Consider the following 19,374-nt stretch of genomic DNA (forward strand, 5'->3'; position numbering starts at 1 on the left):
TGTGTTAATATCAGGTTTGAATTTTTTTAGGTAACTATTCGCTGGGTAGAATCTGTGGATTAATCTGAAAGATACTTCTCTGACTTTGTTCACAATAAGGTATTTATGTGGCAAACCTTTTTTCCAGTTTGCAATATTATTAAAATTACTCCAATAGGCAATAACATATGATTTGGATACAACTTCCTTCTGAAAAAGAGCACGAATCAGTTTGTTACTTGAGTGTGGTACGAGACTGTTGTTAGGAATGGATCACAAAGAGGTGGTTCGGTGTATAGAGCTCTATCAAGACCTTTAAACAGTGCAATGACTCCTGAAGGAACAGCATCAAAGACAACTGCAAGTTAAACTTCTGTAAAAACTCATAATATGACAGAAGAAGACCACTTTCATTAAAAACATCACGTACTAAAATTATTCTATTGTTATACCATTTCTGAAAAAATAAAGACTTGTTTTTATAGAGTATATTGTTCCATATAAAAAAAGAGTGTGGAGAGAAATTGTGCTTATAAATAAGAGACCAAGCTAGAAGCACTTGCTTGTGGAATGCCGAGAGTTTAACAGGCAATTTTTCAATATTATAATTACATAGAGAAAGAAAATTTAGGCCACCCAGCTGTGAAAAATCATAATTAGGGATATAATTCCAAATCGACAAGGGACATTTTAAGAAGTGTTTCATCCAATTAACTTTAAAAGTGTCATTTAGAGTATTGAAATCTAGAAAATGTAGTCCTCCATTTTCATACGTGTTCATCACAACTGTTTTCTTAATATAATGGGTACGATTTCTCCAAACAAAGTCAAATAACAGATTATCTATCATTTTACAAATTTTATTTTCCAAATGTAAAGCCAAAGCTGCATACATCAACCTAGATAAACCTTCAGCCTTAGTAAGTTATGGAGGACCAAATCTGCAAAAACAATAAATAAATAAATACGCAAATAAATCCACAAAATAATATATAAATAAATAAATGTGCAAATAAATACATAAATAAATATATAAATCCACATATTCCTGTATAAATAAATATTAAATAATTAAATGTGCCAGAAAATAATTAATTAAATAAATGAAACGAATGTTGGGGGAAATTATAAAAAAAAATGCTAAAGGAAATGCTAAACTGAAAGTTTACTGAAAGTCAACGATGTCCCCATTGAGAAGAGCAAGATTGAGAAGAGCAAGATTGAGAAGAGCAAGATTGAGAAGAGCAAGATTGAGAAGAGCAAGATTGAGAAGAGCAAGATTGAGAAGAGCAAGATTGAGAAGAGCAAGATTGTGAAGAGCAAGATTGAGAAGAGCAAGATTGTGAAGAGCAAGATTGAGAAGAGCAAGATTGTGAAGAGCAAGATTGTGAAGAGCAAGATTGAGAAGAGCAAGATTGTGAAGAGCAAGATTGAGAAGAGCAAGATTGAGAAGAGCAAGATTGTGAAGAGCAAGATTGAGAAGAGCAAGATTGTGAAGAGCAAGATTGAGAAGAGCAAGATTGTGAAGAGCAAGATTGAGAAGAGCAAGATTGAGAAGAGCAAGATTGTGAAGAGCAAGATTGTGAAGAGCAAGATTGAAGAGCAAGATTAAGAAGAGCAAGATTGTGAAGAGCAAGATTGTGAAGAGCAAGATTGAGAAGAGCAAGATTGAGAAGAGCAAGATTGAGAAGAGCAAGATTGTGAAGAGCAAGATTGTGAAGAGCAAGATTGTGAAGAGCAAGATTGAAGAGCAAGATTGAGAAGAGCAAGATTGTGAAGAGCAAGATTGTGAAGAGCAAGATTGAGAAGAGCAAGATTGAGAAGAGCAAGATTGTGAAGAGCAAGATTGTGAAGAGCAAGATTGTGAAGAGCAAGATTGAAGAGCAAGATTGTGAAGAGCAAGATTGAGAAGAGCAAGATTGAGAAGAGCAAGATTGTGAAGAGCAAGATTGTGAAGAGCAAGATTGTGAAGAGCAAGATTGAGAAGAGCAAGATTGAGAAGAGCAAGATTGTGAAGAGCAAGATTGAGAAGAGCAAGATTGAGAAGAGCAAGATTGAAGAGCAAGATTGAGAAGAGCAAGATTGAAGAGCAAGATTGTGAAGAGCAAGATTGAGAAGAGCAAGATTGAGAAGAGCAAGATTGAGAAGAGCAAGATTGAGAAGCACAGCGCACCTGCAGAATTGACACATCTGCGTTGAGGTGGCAGTAGGATGTGGGGTTCACCGTCTGTAAATACATGATTGTTAGAACAATAAGTTTGAATGAAGCTTTGTTTCATCTGCTGTTGACTTGTATATTGTATGTATTTATTGTGATGCTTGCTTTTATTCATTATTTTACTCATTTATTCATATTTCTTATTGTTGTCATTAAATAAAGTATATTTTATTAATTCATGTATTAATTGCTTGACTGAAAATTGATGTATTCACATTATGGAAGCAGAATAATGACAATAGTTTTTGAAACATAAAGCATGCTGAATTCCACAAATCGAAAAAAAGATGCATTGCAATTAACAGTGCTTGCATTTTAATGCCTTGTATGTCCAGGGCTTGCATTTTTAGGTCCTGAAATTTAACATAGTTGGTTATTTAAGCTGTGAATATTTCAATTCAAAATATTTCATAATTAAAAATTCAATAATTCATATTCACCTTCCAGAATTCACTTCCAAAATATTCAATCTGTTTAAAAATACGATGTATAATATTCGACAGGCAAATTTCAGTCATTTTATTTCACTTTCCAAATTCGCTGCCACAAATTCAGTGGTTAAAATTCGGCAGAAAATTCGAGACACCCCTCGCTGCAGACTGTAGTGTTTACCGCGCATGCGCAAAGTGACGTATGGTATGTCTATGACACGCATGCGCATTGCGTGCGTAATTTGCATTACGTGGTGACGGTAGGTGTTGTCGCGTCGTGCGTGACGTAACACGTCATAAAAACGCATGCGCATACTTAACAGAATACTCTACTGAAATGTAAAAGTATTAAGAATGCTAAGGTGGAAAAAAAATAAAACAATAAAATGTAATACAGCACATATACATGATTTTAACCATGTCTCATCTCAGGTAAAATGATACGGAATTACAGAGTTTATTCTGTAATATCTGTGTAGTATATTTATTAACATTCTGTTGCACTTTACTTCACTGTGTATATTGTAATATTACCCTTTAACGGCACCTTATATATTTCTTATTAGGCTAGTCAAGATTACAAAAGATAATTTCAGTCGTCAGCTCTAGTGGCGCAGATGGTAAAACGCGTGGATTTCACATTTTGACGCGATCGATCCAGGTTCGAATCCGCCTTTTAGCAAAGTTTTTTCTCCCTTTTCAAATTTCAAATCACATCAAAAAAGCATTTATTTTCAATAAAAATTAAGGAAATAATCAAAAAGTTGTGAGGGAGGGCTTTATTGTCCCAATAAGGTGATATCCATTTAATAATTTGAATTAAAATTATAATTTACACTCAATAAGTTATTATTGCATACTGTTTTATATTGTAGTACAATACTGAGGTGCAGATAATTAACAATAACAATTTGCTGTTTGCAATAAGTAGTTTAAATAGCAGAAAATCCTGCTATCACTTAGTGCAAATAGCTGCTGCCTTTCTTATTTTAATCTGTCCTCTGTCATTGTTCTTGTTTATTTATTTATTTAGTATAATTTTGGACATTTTTCTTTTGCTTTGGCAATTCTGCATGTGAAATATTTAAGCCAATAAAGTAGTTTTAAATTCAATTGACTACATACAGTATATTTTCAGTGTCTGCATCCTATTTTATGCATGGTGCCTCCAAAAAAACAAACTGATAACAGTGATCTTTTTTTAAAATTATTATTTCAAAGAACAAAACAGAAAATATAATTGTATATACAAATATAGATTAAGACCATAGACTATAAACATGCATCTACTCATTCTGAAATTCACCTCCATCACAATCAACAATCAACCGAGCAGTAGCCCTCAAATTCTTTGAATGAATAAAACCCATGCAGGACTCCCCTCCTGCCATTCTCGACATACCTAGGTGTGCAGTTTTTAAATACAGTATCTCACTGCACCGTAGGCACTGGTCTGTGAATACGGCACCCAGCACTCCTGTCTGTATTGTGCAGAAAATGCACTCCAGTTCACGACACCTAATTTACATAAAAGAACAAACAATATTAAATCATTTTGAGGAAAGGCAAAAGAGCCATACAAGGAAAATATTTTAAATGTATTTTTAAATATTATAGGATGGTGTTAGAAAAAGAGTGTTGTTTGCTTTGTCTGTAAAGTACCTAAGAGGTTTAATTTATAATCAGCATTAACCAACTAAATTAAAAAAGTTTGTCAAGTCAAAATTTAGGTTGGCTTGGCTTGAGAAAGCATAGCCTGGAACAATTTGAAAGTTTTACAGTTGAGGGCAATACAGTCTATCAGGAAAAAACAAACAAAACAAAAAACAGATAGTTGAGATGAGACAGACAGAAAGATGAGAAGAGAGACAGACACTCAAATACTTTTTACAGTATTCACTACATGTTAAGAAGTTAAAGAACTATCTGTCTAGACATATGAAGTGGGCCTCTTCTCTGAATTTCGTCTCACTGACAATGTCCCTAAAAAGTCATATGAACATGAAGGTAAATTTAAGAGGTAACACTTTACAATAAGGTGTCATTGGTTAACACTAGTTAATGTATTAATTAACATGAACTAACAATGAATAATACATTTGTTACAGTATCTATTAATTTTTGATAATGTTAATGAAAAAGATGACAAATATGAGAAACATACATACACACACACACACACACACACACATATATATATATATATATATATACAGTATATGTATGTATGCATGTATGTATGTACGTATTTATTTATTTTTTGCAATGCATGCAATTCATTACTTTATTAATATAAGTATTTCTGCTCTATTTTAATACATCTTTAAAGGATAATTTTAGGCGAAATAAGACTTTTAAAGACCAGCACCAGAATCCCTGTCACTTCGAATACTAACACATATCATAAAGCATGTCATAAATGTTTGAAATCGCACACATTTGCAATGACATTGTCTATGATTAAGACCAAAGCATCCTTACAAAAAGTCCTTAAAACCTTAAAGGGGTCATATAATGCCATTTTTGTACAAGCTAATATGATTCTTTAGGGTCTAAATTGAAAGTTTGTAATATACTTTAATTAAAAATTCTCATTAGTATTGTAAGAAAACACTCATTTTACCTGCTCAAAAACAGCTCTGTTTTCAGCACACCGTTTTAGTGCGTGTGTTTTTAAATGCTAATGAGCTTTGCTCGCCCCGCCCCTCTGTTCTGTGGGGCGTTTTTGACACAACACACGTGGAGTGTTGCCTTGACAACAGTTGAGGGTATATTTTGAAGAATGGCAGCGGGAGTCTCTGAGGATACTGTGCAACCGTAACGTTTTGTTCATTATAAACGTGGGATTATTCATTATATTGAGAACGTCGTAAATAGAAAACATGCATGTACCCTGAATGTAAACATTAGCCACATACATCGTGAAGCGTGCTAGCGATTTGCAAAGATTAATATAAAGATTAATATAAAGGTTAATTAAACGTTACACTCACTTCTTCTGGAGGTTCAGCAGGAACACGAATAGTTGGTACCGATTCTTTTTTCAGGAGCAGCTTCTTAGCAAAACCAGCTTTATACTGACCTTCATTTATAAAGCAGTCTGGTGAAAAATGATTCGCGCAAACATGAAAACATTGACGTTGCTCGTGGGGAATATTCCCTTCAAAAGCGAAACTCAGCCACTGTGTCTTCAGCGGTTCGGACTTAGGAACATCAAAATGACTGCTGTGTTCATTATTGCACCGAGAACTGAACACCACAATCGCTAGACGCCATTCTGCTCATAGACAGCTCCAGCGTATATCAACAATGACGCGCGGACTATGATTGACAGCTCGCTCACGAGCAAGGGCGGGTCTGTGTTGAAACACTGCTGTCAATCAACCATCGTGGGAGGGCGTCCGACCGTGTGGCGCCATACGTCACTTTGCGCATGCGCGGTAAACACATACCTGACGTAGGTACCTGACGTCACCGCGCTACTGCGCATGCGTTTTATAGACATACCATACGTCACTTTGCGCATGCGCGGTAAACACATACCTGACGTAGGTACCTGACGTCACCGCGCTACTGCGCATGCGTTTTATAGACATACCATACGTCACTTTGCGCATGCGCGGTAAACACATACCTGACGTAGGTACCTGACGTCACCGCGCTACTGCGCATGCGTTTTATAGACATACCATACGTCACTTTGCGCATGCGCGGTAAACACATACCTGACGTAGGTACCTGACGTCACCGCGCTACTGCGCATGCGTTTTATAGACATACCATACGTCACTTTGCGCATGCGCGGTAAACACATACCTGACGTAGGTACCTGACGTCACCGCGCTACTGCGCATGCGTTTTATAGACATACCATACGTCACTTTGCGCATGCGCGGTAAACACATACCTGACGTAGGTACCTGACGTCACCGCGCTACTGCGCATGCGTTTTATAGACATACCATACGTCACTTTGCGCATGCGCGGTAAACACATACCTGACGTAGGTACCTGACGTCACCGCGCTACTGCGCATGCGTTTTATAGACATACCATACGTCACTTTGCGCATGCGCGGTAAACACATACCTGACGTAGGTACCTGACGTCACCGCGCTACTGCGCATGCGTTTTATAGACATACCATACGTCACTTTGCGCATGCGCGGTAAACACATACCTGACGTAGGTACCTGACGTCACCGCGCTACTGCGCATGCGTTTTATAGACATACCATACGTCACTTTGCGCATGCGCGGTAAACACATACCTGACGTAGGTACCTGACGTCACCGCGCTACTGCGCATGCGTTTTATAGACATACCATACGTCACTTTGCGCATGCGCGGTAAACACATACCTGACGTAGGTACCTGACGTCACCGCGCTACTGCGCATGCGTTTTATAGACATACCATACGTCACTTTGCGCATGCGCGGTAAACACATACCTGACGTAGGTACCTGACGTCACCGCGCTACTGCGCATGCGTTTTATAGACATACCATACGTCACTTTGCGCATGCGCGGTAAACACATACCTGACGTAGGTACCTGACGTCACCGCGCTACTGCGCATGCGTTTTATAGACATACCATACGTCACTTTGCGCATGCGCGGTAAACACATACCTGACGTAGGTACCTGACGTCACCGCGCTACTGCGCATGCGTTTTATAGACATACCATACGTCACTTTGCGCATGCGCGGTAAACACATACCTGACGTAGGTACCTGACGTCACCGCGCTACTGCGCATGCGTTTTATAGACATACCATACGTCACTTTGCGCATGCGCGGTAAACACATACCTGACGTAGGTACCTGACGTCACCGCGCTACTGCGCATGCGTTTTATAGACATACCATACGTCACTTTGCGCATGCGCGGTAAACACATACCTGACGTAGGTACCTGACGTCACCGCGCTACTGCGCATGCGTTTTATAGACATACCATACGTCACTTTGCGCATGCGCGGTAAACACATACCTGACGTAGGTACCTGACGTCACCGCGCTACTGCGCATGCGTTTTATAGACATACCATACGTCACTTTGCGCATGCGCGGTAAACACATACCTGACGTAGGTACCTGACGTCACCGCGCTACTGCGCATGCGTTTTATAGACATACCATACGTCACTTTGCGCATGCGCGGTAAACACATACCTGACGTAGGTACCTGACGTCACCGCGCTACTGCGCATGCGTTTTATAGACATACCATACGTCACTTTGCGCATGCGCGGTAAACACATACCTGACGTAGGTACGTGGCGTCACCGCGCTACTGCGCATGCGTTTTATAGACATACCATACGTCACTTTGCGCATGCGCGGTAAACACATACCTGACGTAGGTACCTGACGTCACCGCGCTACAGTCTGCACATCCGGGAACCGCAGGAATAGCAGTAGAGCACCGATGCATGATCTCCAGCTGCTGTCAGCCGCTCACCAGCAGGTGGCGCAAGACGCTGTTGATGAAGGCCATATGTGCATCAAGTCATTCATTTACAAAAACTGATTTGCAGAAATGGAGCTAGCGCTAGAAGTTTTGATTATCGGGGCCAGTATAAACATGTGGAAACGCTGATTGTGTGTATGTTTAATTCAACATCTTCGCTGTTTCCCGTAGCCTACATATAAGCAGCTTTCTCTACCACAAAGGAGATTATAATGCTCTTTTACCCAACGCTGAAGTACAGAACTAACATTACATCTGAGGAAGACATATATTGCTTTCGGTTGCTTAGTTTCTGTAACTCTGTATCATGGCTTGTGTGACGCTGTGCTGTAATACTGGGGTTCCCCTCATACGTCACACTCCAGGATTCCCCAACGACGCGTAACTCACCACATATCCATATCACATCGACTGTTCAACTAGTGTATATTCATGTATAGCTATGTCACGACAAAAATTACATTTTGCTTGTTTTACTAAAATGTCATTTTAAGTAAAAAAAAGAAAAAGAAAAAAAAAGTCTGTTGGTTAGCACTTATCATTATTATTGCGTGTAAGTGTTGGGGTGGGGTGGGCAAACGATGCAATTCATTCTGGGGTAATCTTAATTTTTAAGTTGAAATACTTACATTTTTAGAGTATAAAATCAACAGTCTTCTCCAAAGGCGAGATCTCCGAGCAGCTGCCCGACATATCCTTTGTGCTGACATTTCAAACGCTGAGGAAAACTGTACTAGATTGGCGAGTTAGTGATGCTATGAGGTGCACCTGTCCCTCTTTTTTTATTTTTTTTTTTATTACATAAAAGATCAGGGAAAGATGGTTGTATCTAACAATGAACAATCTTAATGGCATAAAAGAGTAAACAAAAATGTATGAGATTATATACACAGAAAAAAAGCACAGTGACAAGGTTAAATATCTTATCTGATTTTCTTTTAAAGGCCACCTGAATGAGAGGGCAAGTCAACTACTCCATATGCCATTAAGAATAATTCATCATGATGCTTTCTTTTAGAAGCCTGAGGGATGAAAAAAGTTAAATTCAACAAGAAAAATAAAATAAAATATTTAAATATTCAAGAGATAACAATTTTGGGTTTTCGTAATAACATTTTTTTTAAAAAAATGCTTTAAGGATAAAACTGTGGATCACATTAGTGGAGTTACAAATATAAGAACTTAAATCAACACAAAATGCATTACAATCACAAAATAAAAGGGAAGCTGTTTCTTCAACAAGACCACGAAATGAGCAAATTTCATCAGTATCGAGATACTTTAGATTAATTAAACCTGTCACTCATATATTTTAAGTTGTTGCACTTGTTATAAGGTCTAAGGTCACATAATAACGTCAACATAGCGGATGATATCCAAATCGCATTCATATTTAATGCATTCAATCTGTAGAGTATGTACTCTTTTAGCGCTCGTTAAGCAAGTACTTATTGAAGAAAGTATGCGGTTTCGAACGCAGCCCGACAACATCTCGTTTCGACATCTCGCGTGGTTCTGTGTGATTTGGACAACTTCAAGTTACGCCTCCTTCCAGTTACGCCCCTCTCTTGCAGTCTGCAGACAGACCCTTCTCCAATTCCCTCCACTGGCCCTTGTCAATCATGGCCTCCTAATAATCCCCATCCACTTGATTGGCTCTATCTCTCTCTCCTCTCCACCTGTAGCTGGTGTGTGGTGAGCGCACTGGCGCCGTTGTCCTGTGGCTGCTGCACACTGGTGGTGGTTGAGGTGAGACCCACCCACTTGATTGTAAAGCGCTTTGGGTGTATAGCAATACACAATAAAAGCGCTATATAAATGCTTCATTCATTCATTCAAATTGAGTTTTGTGTGTCATAGAGTTATTTTGTGAATTTAACTATAGCAGATACAGCACACACTTCGGCTCCAACTTTAAATTCTGAAACTAGGCCAACGACAGAAGGTAACGTTAGCTATACACCAGGAAATTATTTTGTTTAGGTTTATTTGACAACTGTAACTCAAGATTTATTTTAAATGATCGAATGCTGTTGATATGTATGGTGCATCCTATTTCGCCTATTTATACTATGCCCTAAACAGTATGTATCCTTCTTGTGTAGAAAATGTACATACAGTATTTTTGGTTAGTAGCAGAAGATTAGGAACGGTTTAGAACACACTACACCTAAACCTACCCCTTACAGGAAACTTTCTGACCTCAGTTTAGGTCCCCACCATGACGCGAGTCCCCATGAGTCTGTGTGTATTCAGATCTGAACCCATGTGCTACAGATCGCCTATATGCACTTCAGACAGGAGCACAGACCTCTCCAGGCCAGCAGACATGAGTGCGTTCAGGGCAGAGATCATTTATTACTCTGAGCTTAGTACTTGTATGTATAAATACATAGTATATTAAAGATTTGAAAACCATATGAATAATTCTGTCTTCTTTAATTACAAGTTGCCTATATTTAGGTAGGTCACAACTACCTGTAAGTCACACTTTTTGATGCCATTGGTATAAGAATCAATATTGACAGCATACAGACGAGTTGTCCGCTGGGCCTGCGGTGTTCAGAGCAGCCCTTACCTGCATGTGTTGAGTCAGACATTAGAAGATAGTTTACAGAGGAAGGAGGACTTTATAAAGGTTTTGAATGGCCCCATTTTGTTGACCATCAATAAAAATAATAATCACAAATTGTCTTACTGTATAAAAACTTGTTTATGAAGTTTACATTAGATATATATCAAGCAGATCTGCATTTATGGTTAATTCAATTCAGTTTTATTTATACAGCACTAAATCATAACAAATGTTATTTCATAACACTGTTAATACCCAACTAAAAACACAACATTGTTACTGTCAATTAACATACATATATATATATATATATACCAAACATATTCTACCGAAAGAAAAATATACCATCTGACCCATTTAAAATCATTTAGCAATTTTCAGTCTGGGTATCACACTAATGTGTTGTTAAAGTGTGTTAAATCGTGAATGCTGTGCTAGATACACACCAACAGCCTGATCTTGTTGATCCTCTGGATATTATACATCGCCTAAGCAATACGCAACGCATACGCACACATTAGCATAACAGCTGGCCTCCATCACATCTGCATCTCCGTCAGGAGTGAAGCTGCAGTCCAGTAGAGGCGTTAATAACAGCTGGCCTCCATCACATCTGCATCTCCGTCAGGAGTGAAGCTGCAGTCCAGTAGAGGCGTTAATAACAGCTGGCCTCCATCACATCTGCATCTCCGTCAGGAGTGAAGCTGCAGTCCAGTAGAGGCGTTAATAACAGCTGGCCTCCATCACATCTGCATCTCCGTCAGGAGTGAAGCTGCAGTCCAGTAGAGGCGTTAATAACAGCTGGCCTCCATCACATCTGCATCTCCGTCAGGAGTGAAGCTGCAGTCCAGTAGAGGCGTTAATAACAGCTGGCCTCCATCACATCTGCATCTCCGTCAGGAGTGAAGCTGCAGTCCAGTAGAGGCGTTAATAACAGCTGGCCTCCATCACATCTGCATCTCCGTCAGGAGTGAAGCTGCAGTCCAGTAGAGGCGTTAATAACAGCTGGCCTCCATCACATCTGCATCTCCGTCAGGAGTGAAGCTGCAGTCCAGTAGAGGCGTTAATAACAGCTGGCCTCCATCACATCTGCATCTCCGTCAGGAGTGAAGCTGCAGTCCAGTAGAGGCGTTAATAACAGCTGGCCTCCATCACATCTGCATCTCCGTCAGGAGTGAAGCTGCAGTCCAGTAGAGGCGTTAATAACAGCTGGCCTCCATCACATCTGCATCTCCGTCAGGAGTGAAGCTGCAGTCCAGTAGAGGCGTTAATAACAGCTGGCCTCCATCACATCTGCATCTCCGTCAGGAGTGAAGCTGCAGTCCAGTAGAGGCGTTAATAACAGCTGGCCTCCATCACATCTGCATCTCCGTCAGGAGTGAAGCTGCAGTCCAGTAGAGGCGTTAATAACAGCTGGCCTCCATCACATCTGCATCTCCGTCAGGAGTGAAGCTGCAGTCCAGTAGAGGCGTTAATAACAGCTGGCCTCCATCACATCTGCATCTCCGTCAGGAGTGAAGCTGCAGTCCAGTAGAGGCGTTAATAACAGCTGGCCTCCATCACATCTGCATCTCCGTCAGGAGTGAAGCTGCAGTCCAGTAGAGGCGTTAATAACAGCTGGCCTCCATCACATCTGCATCTCCGTCAGGAGTGAAGCTGCAGTCCAGTAGAGGCGTTAATAACAGCTGGCCTCCATCACATCTGCATCTCCGTCAGGAGTGAAGCTGCAGTCCAGTAGAGGCGTTAATAACAGCTGGCCTCCATCACATCTGCATCTCCGTCAGGAGTGAAGCTGCAGTCCAGTAGAGGCGTTAATAACAGCTGGCCTCCATCACATCTGCATCTCCGTCAGGAGTGAAGCTGCAGTCCAGTAGAGGCGTTAATAACAGCTGGCCTCCATCACATCTGCATCTCCGTCAGGAGTGAAGCTGCAGTCCAGTAGAGGCGTTAATAACAGCTGGCCTCCATCACATCTGCATCTCCGTCAGGAGTGAAGCTGCAGTCCAGTAGAGGCGTTAATAACAGCTGGCCTCCATCACATCTGCATCTCCGTCAGGAGTGAAGCTGCAGTCCAGTAGAGGCGTTAATAACAGCTGGCCTCCATCACATCTGCATCTCCGTCAGGAGTGAAGCTGCAGTCCAGTAGAGGCGTTAATAACAGCTGGCCTCCATCACATCTGCATCTCCGTCAGGAGTGAAGCTGCAGTCCAGTAGAGGTGTTAATAACAGCTGGCCTCCGCTGCTTCAGATCTTCACACTCTCATCATCCAAAGCCTTATAAACACACCACATGACAAAAAATGACCAATGTAGTGCAAAAATGACCGGCTAGTGCAAACAATGTTATTAAGCTGTCACTAGACTTGATAGTTATAATATTAGCAAACCGAGGTTAACTTACCAGCTATGCCTTCTCATATGGTAACGTTTTTACACGGTTTTTAAAAATATAAAGATATTGCTAATGCTACAAGCTAGCTGTGGTGCTTTGCAACAACTTATATACATCTCGTTATGTCTCATTATTTAAATAAATATGTTCACTGATATGGTAGTTAGCAAATGTTAAAAATCAAGTCTTATGGTGCACAGTTGACAAGTTCGTGTAGCAGCATCTCTGACGGATCCGAGAGCATCATGTCTCCCGCCGGCGGCCGAACACAGGCGGACCGGGACCCGGTGAAGCTGCTGTGTGCACCGAGTCTCACTAGGCTCTTGCTTCGGCATCCCATGTTGAACTGCATCATATCGCCGGGATGATAATCCTCCGGTTACGGTATAAAGTGATCGCTGCAGCTCGTTGTTTGAAGCAGATGCATCAGTGAAGTCCGTCTCTTCAGCGGCACAAACGCACCGAGGCCCGGAAGACACCGTTCTTGTGAGGAAACCTGTGGACCTGATGTCCTGACAAGCTGGAGTTTGTGCAACCTTCACAAACACAATAATTTACCATGACGATGATAAACTGAAATGAAAATAACTACCGAAAACACACTGACTCGCGCGCGCTTCACTGAACACCAGCAGCGCGCGGCACACGACTCCCTCTCGTGACGTAATGTGACGCGATGAAAAAAAAGCCGTTTTTGAGAGTTGTCAAGGAAACCGTCACTTTTTCTTCTAAATTTCTGCCCTCACGCCTTGTAAAACATTTTCAAACCCTGCAATAACGGTTCATATGATATTTTCATACAAGGTTATATGTTGCGCAGGCAAACAATCGAACGCAGAACTTAATAAATAACTACATTCAAACATGAATAAACGTTTGAAAGGGAAAAAAAATCAACTTTCAGTTTAGCATTTACTTCAGCATTTTTTTTTAATTTCCCCAACATTCGTTTAATTTATTTAATTATTTATCTCCTCGATAGCCACATTTATTTATATATTCATTTATGCAGGAATATGTTGATTAATTAATTAATGTATTTATTTGCACATTTATTTATGTATAATTTTGTGAATTTATGTATTTATTTGCGTATTTATTTATTTATTTATTGTTTCTGCAGGTTTGGTCCTCCATACTCATGTCCCTGAGGCACTTCGATAAATTTGTGCTTAGAAAATTGTTATAATGTTAAATATAACATAATAATGTTATTATTATGTTAAAAATATTATCCAAAAAAAAAAAAGATAAAAAATAAAAAAACATCATTCAGGTCTCTTTAAAAACGTCATGATAATTTACTCACCCCCACGTCATCCAGTTTTTACACTTTATAAAATTATACCACAAATGGACATCTCCTTTAATAGTGATGCAGAAAGGTGGTTAAAAAAACAAAAAAAAAATCCTTTCAGGACTTCAGTGACCTTTGAGCGCAAAGATACCAAGTGTGACGCAAAAATCAAGAGGCTCAGAGTTTAATACATTTTAATGGGAAAATAAGAGGCTGAAAGGGTTAATAATGTTTGTGCTTCAGGAGTCAAAACAAATTAAAATACAGTCTAAAGTTCAAATACATGAACATTTCTCCAGCAGTGCTTCTGAATGATGGTTTCAAACATGTAACAAGAAGAAGAAGAAGAAGAGGGAGAAGGAGGAGAAGAAGAGGAAGAGGGAGAAGGAGGAGAAGAAGAGGAAGAGGAGAAGAAGAAGGAGAAGGAGAAGAAGAAGAGGGAGAAGGAGAAGAAGAAGAGGGAGAAGGAGAAGAAGGAGAAGGAGGAGAAGGAGGAGAAGAAGGAGAAGGAGAAGAAGGAGAAGAAGGAGAAGGAGGAGAAGGAGGAGAAGAAGGAGAAGGAGGAGGAGGAGGAGAAGAAGGAGAAGAAGGAGAAGGAGGAGGAGGAGGAGGAGGAAGAAGAAGGAGGAGGAGGAGAAGAAGAAGGAGAAGGAGAAGGAGAAGAAGAAGAGGAGAAGGAGAAGAAGAAGAGGAGAAGGAGAAGAAGGAGAAGAAGGAGAAGGAGGAGGAGGAGAAGAAGAAGGAGGAGGAGAAGAAGAAGAAGGAGAAGGAGAAGGAGAAGAAGGAGAAGGAGGAGGAGGAGGAGAAGAAGAAGGAGGAGGAGGAGAAGAAGGAGAAGAAGGAGAAGGAGAAGAAGAAGGAGGAGAAGAAGGAGAAGGAGAAGAAGAAGGAGGAGAAGGAGGAGAAGATGATGATGATGATGTAATTTTAGTCTGATTTCTATTAAACTAAAATCACATGAAAATACAGAAATATGACACAACAGTGTAATTATTACACATTATTTTACACTAACAACAGTATTTGTGTCTCTGTGTGTGTGTGTGTGTGTGTGTGTGTGTGTGTGTGAGTTTAATGTTTAATGTGACACAGAGACACTGAAGAGTCTGAATAAAGTCTAAACCCAGCGTGTAGAGGTTGAGTGAATGTGTGTGTGAATGTGTGTAAGTGTGTGAGTGTGTGTGTGTCAGAGACGCTGTAGAAGGACAGAGAGCCGCTCGACTCGTCCAGAAACACTGCTGCTCTCTTACAGGAGTCTGCAGCAGCTGATATATCAGTGGACTTATTATTGTGACGAGCAGTGAATCTGTGATCAGAGCAGATCAGACTCCAGGAGTGATCATTATATCCAAACTCACAGTCAACACTCCATCCTTTCCTCTTGATTTCTTTATAAGACACTGATATTTCAACACCTCCGCTCCACTCAGTCTCCCAGAAACAGCGTCCAGTCAGACTCTCTGAACACAGAACCTGATACTCATGATCAAATCTGTCTGGATGATCAGGATACGACTGTCGCTCAGACACACGCGTCACCTTCCTGTTCTCCTCCGACAGAACGAGTTCAGTGTTTGCTGTGTTTGGATCCAGTGTGAGATCACAGGCGTCTGAACACAACACACACATTACAACACACACATTACAACTAAACTACAAACAACTAAACTCTGTGTGTGACTTACATCTTCGAGGTCCTGCTGTGATCCTGAACTCTCCTCCATGATCCACACTAGAAAACAGAAGAGAAGATGAAATCAGTGTTATTTGTACAGCGAGGTGTTTGAGAAAATGTTTGTAAACAGTTATTATTTTTGCACATTTGTTCAGTGACACTAGAGATGCAGAAACAACACATCGTAGCTTTACAGGGTTTTATTATTATTATTTTAAAGATGCTAGGACCTGTTTCTCATGTTTTTCAGATCTCTTCACACACTTCTTCTTTCCCTCTTTCATCTCGACACAGCCGTCAATTTCAGATTCAAAACGCACTAAAAACTCTTCAAACACCAGCAAAGCTACTCAAACAAACACAAACACACTTCGTCTCTCGTGAATTAAAAAAAGTGTGCACTGCCTTAAGATTTGGTTTAAGTGCACACAACTGAAACAAACACACACACACACACACACACACACAGTGTGAAGTGGCTATAGATAAATAAATAAATAAAAGGTCTGCTTTTATTTGTGTACACTCACAATGAAAAAAAGAAAACAAAACAAATAAAATGTCGCTTTCTGCCAGTTTTTTTCCCCCTTGTTTATCTGTAAACTAAATCAAATATATTTCAATAATGTATTCCTTGTATATGTATGTATGTATGTACTACAGATTTTATATATATATAACAATGTAATAATATTTTGTATTTTCACATCTAGGTGAAAAAAAAAAAAAATAGTAATTTGTACTACTGTCTGTTCAAAATAAATGAAAATAAACTGAGCATAGTAGATTTAAATTTTTTTCCTGTTGTACCGAGGTATGAGCTTGAAATGAGCTTGAATTACTCATTTTTGATCGTACAGATAAGAGCAATACATCAATCGAATCTGTAAGGGGTCTACTTTTATTTGTATACACTCATAATAACAACTAAACTTTGTGTCTTTTAAGAATAAAGAAAACAAACAGGGTGCGCTCTCTGTCTTCTCCGTCTCCGCGGACTGCTTTTAGAAACGCGTCACTAGAATGAACTGCAGGAATGACACACAACCAGTCCACACTTTCTCTTCTGCTCACCAAGCCTGCATTTATTCGATCCAAAATACATAAAGTTGTATTTGCTGAAGCAGTAATATTGTGAAATATTTTTACTATTTAAAATAACTGCTTTCTATTTGAATATATTTTAAAATGTAATTTATTCCTCTGATCAAAGCTACATTTTCAGTATCATTAAGTGTAACAATATACACTATACCATTCAAAAGCTTGGAGTCAGTATATATAGAAATTAAAACTTTTATTTAGCACACAAGTGCTGATAAAGACATTTATCATGTTACAAACGATGCTGTTCTTCTGAACTTTCTATTCATCAAAAAAACCTGCAAAACCTCAGCTCTTTTCAAAATAATAATAATTATAACTGTTTTTTGAGCAGCAAATCAGAATATTAGAATGATTTCTGAAGGATCATGTGACTGGAGTAAAAAGTCAGCTTTGATTGTTCCTAATAAACTGTTTAACTGCACTCGCAAGTGAATCTCAAGTTATTTTATGCGATAGCTAAATATATTCTTAATAAACTACAGACAAAAAAAAAAAATATATAAATTTATTATGTCCTCGTATTCTTTCTTGTAACTCTTTCCTCTCAGTCACATACCTGCCTGAATGGCTCATTATGAAGCTCATTATGCAGCTCATTATGCGGGCCTTTGTCTTCTCAGGTGTGAATGTGAAGGTTGACGCCCTCTCACATAGACCCTTTTTACTCAAAAATTGTCTTAGAAATTTTAAATCAATATATTGTTTTCTGTGAGCAAGTAAACAAGATGATTTTCATATCATTTTGAAGCAAAAACACTTGGGTACAAGATCCAGTTAAGTCTTGTGAACAAATGTTCTGAATGTGTTTTATGGCCTTATTTCAGTGACTTCAAAACTGTAGTTTTTCACTAACCACGCATAAACGTTTCTTTCTCAAAAACACAATCATGTACATAAATGCTGCTAACATATTACTGTAGCCCAGTTTGTGTTGATTACAGTGTTGTAAGACTTTAGCTATTTATATATATATATATATATCTCTAAACAGCTGAAATCTGACGGATCATTCAGTTTCTTTTTTCTTTCCTCTCCCAAGAATGAGATGAGAAAGACCCTCATTATAGCTTTACTAACATCTGGAGTATCCTTGATGTATTAAAAAACATCAATTTTATTCTTAATGGACTCAACAAAAGGACAAATTATAAAGAATGGTATTATTAAAGCGCCATGAAGGCAGCTCTTCTACAGCTCGGTTCAGCGCTCATGTCTGGAATAATATGAACTCGCTCGCCACATATGTTCACTTGCTACATTTCCTGGAGGTTTGGAAAAACTTGGCCTTGTCAGAGAAATAATGCAGATAATCATCACTCTGGGCCTGATGCTGGTGCAGGGTTTCAGAAAACCTGCATTGTGCACAATACAATACCACTGACTGAAGATCCCACAAATCCTCGCCAAGAACCTCAGTAAAGAACACTGGACATGACGTCAGCAGGTGGACCGTTACCCTTATGCCTTTTACAGACTGTGATTTCAGCAAACTTATAAGATCATATAAATCACCCCGTGTGACGTGGATCTAATAAACTTGTATGTAGACTGTACGATGATGACACCCACTAAACCGTAGGCTACAATGCAAGTTAGCATAGAAGAATAAAATGTCATCAGCATGTGCTAGTGGTAAACAGAGCAAGATGAATACTGAAAAAAAATAAGAGAAGGCCACGGAGGAGGATAATAAATTACTGATCAGAATCCCACATACCAGTGTATCTTTTAGGTCTTTCACAGCATGGCATTTACGGTTTAGCTCCATGTCGCGTTGATCAATACATCATTTCATGTTGAATTTGTTTTGTTTAGTCAGTAGATGGTCGTAGCAAACACAATGTGAGATGGATATCCTAGCTTGTCATTGTAGGATGTATGATTTTGTCAACAGATACAGAGCTTGTTAGAAATAAAATGGTCCCTTTTTAAAGTTAATTTAAGCATGTCTTAGCATAAATTAAATGAAATTGTGTAAAAGCACAATCCACATATGCGGCTACCTCATCATCTTGTCCCAGAAAATCCTTCTCATTTATATTATTTGTTTGTTTTTTAAACCACATTTTAAATTGCACTTTTAACCAAGAAAATCGCAATTAGATCCCTCAAATCATTATTAGTTAATGTCATGCTGTATTTGTTTGTATTTATTTTTCTGTGCGGCCTGAGAGTAATTTTACTCAGTTTTTGTAGGACACAGTATTTTTTACTCTGTCAC

At 39.2% G+C, this 19,374-nt stretch overlaps 1 pseudogene; it reads right to left on the minus strand.

Moving 5' to 3' along the window:
• Positions 1–15,246: 15,246 nt before the first annotated feature.
• Positions 15,247–19,374, minus strand: part of LOC131536880 (NACHT, LRR and PYD domains-containing protein 3-like) — a 56,529-nt pseudogene continuing 52,401 nt past the window's right edge.

Source organism: Onychostoma macrolepis, chromosome 03 (genome assembly GCF_012432095.1).
Source record: "Onychostoma macrolepis isolate SWU-2019 chromosome 03, ASM1243209v1, whole genome shotgun sequence".
In the NCBI taxonomy this organism is placed as follows: Eukaryota; Metazoa; Chordata; class Actinopteri; order Cypriniformes; family Cyprinidae; genus Onychostoma; species Onychostoma macrolepis.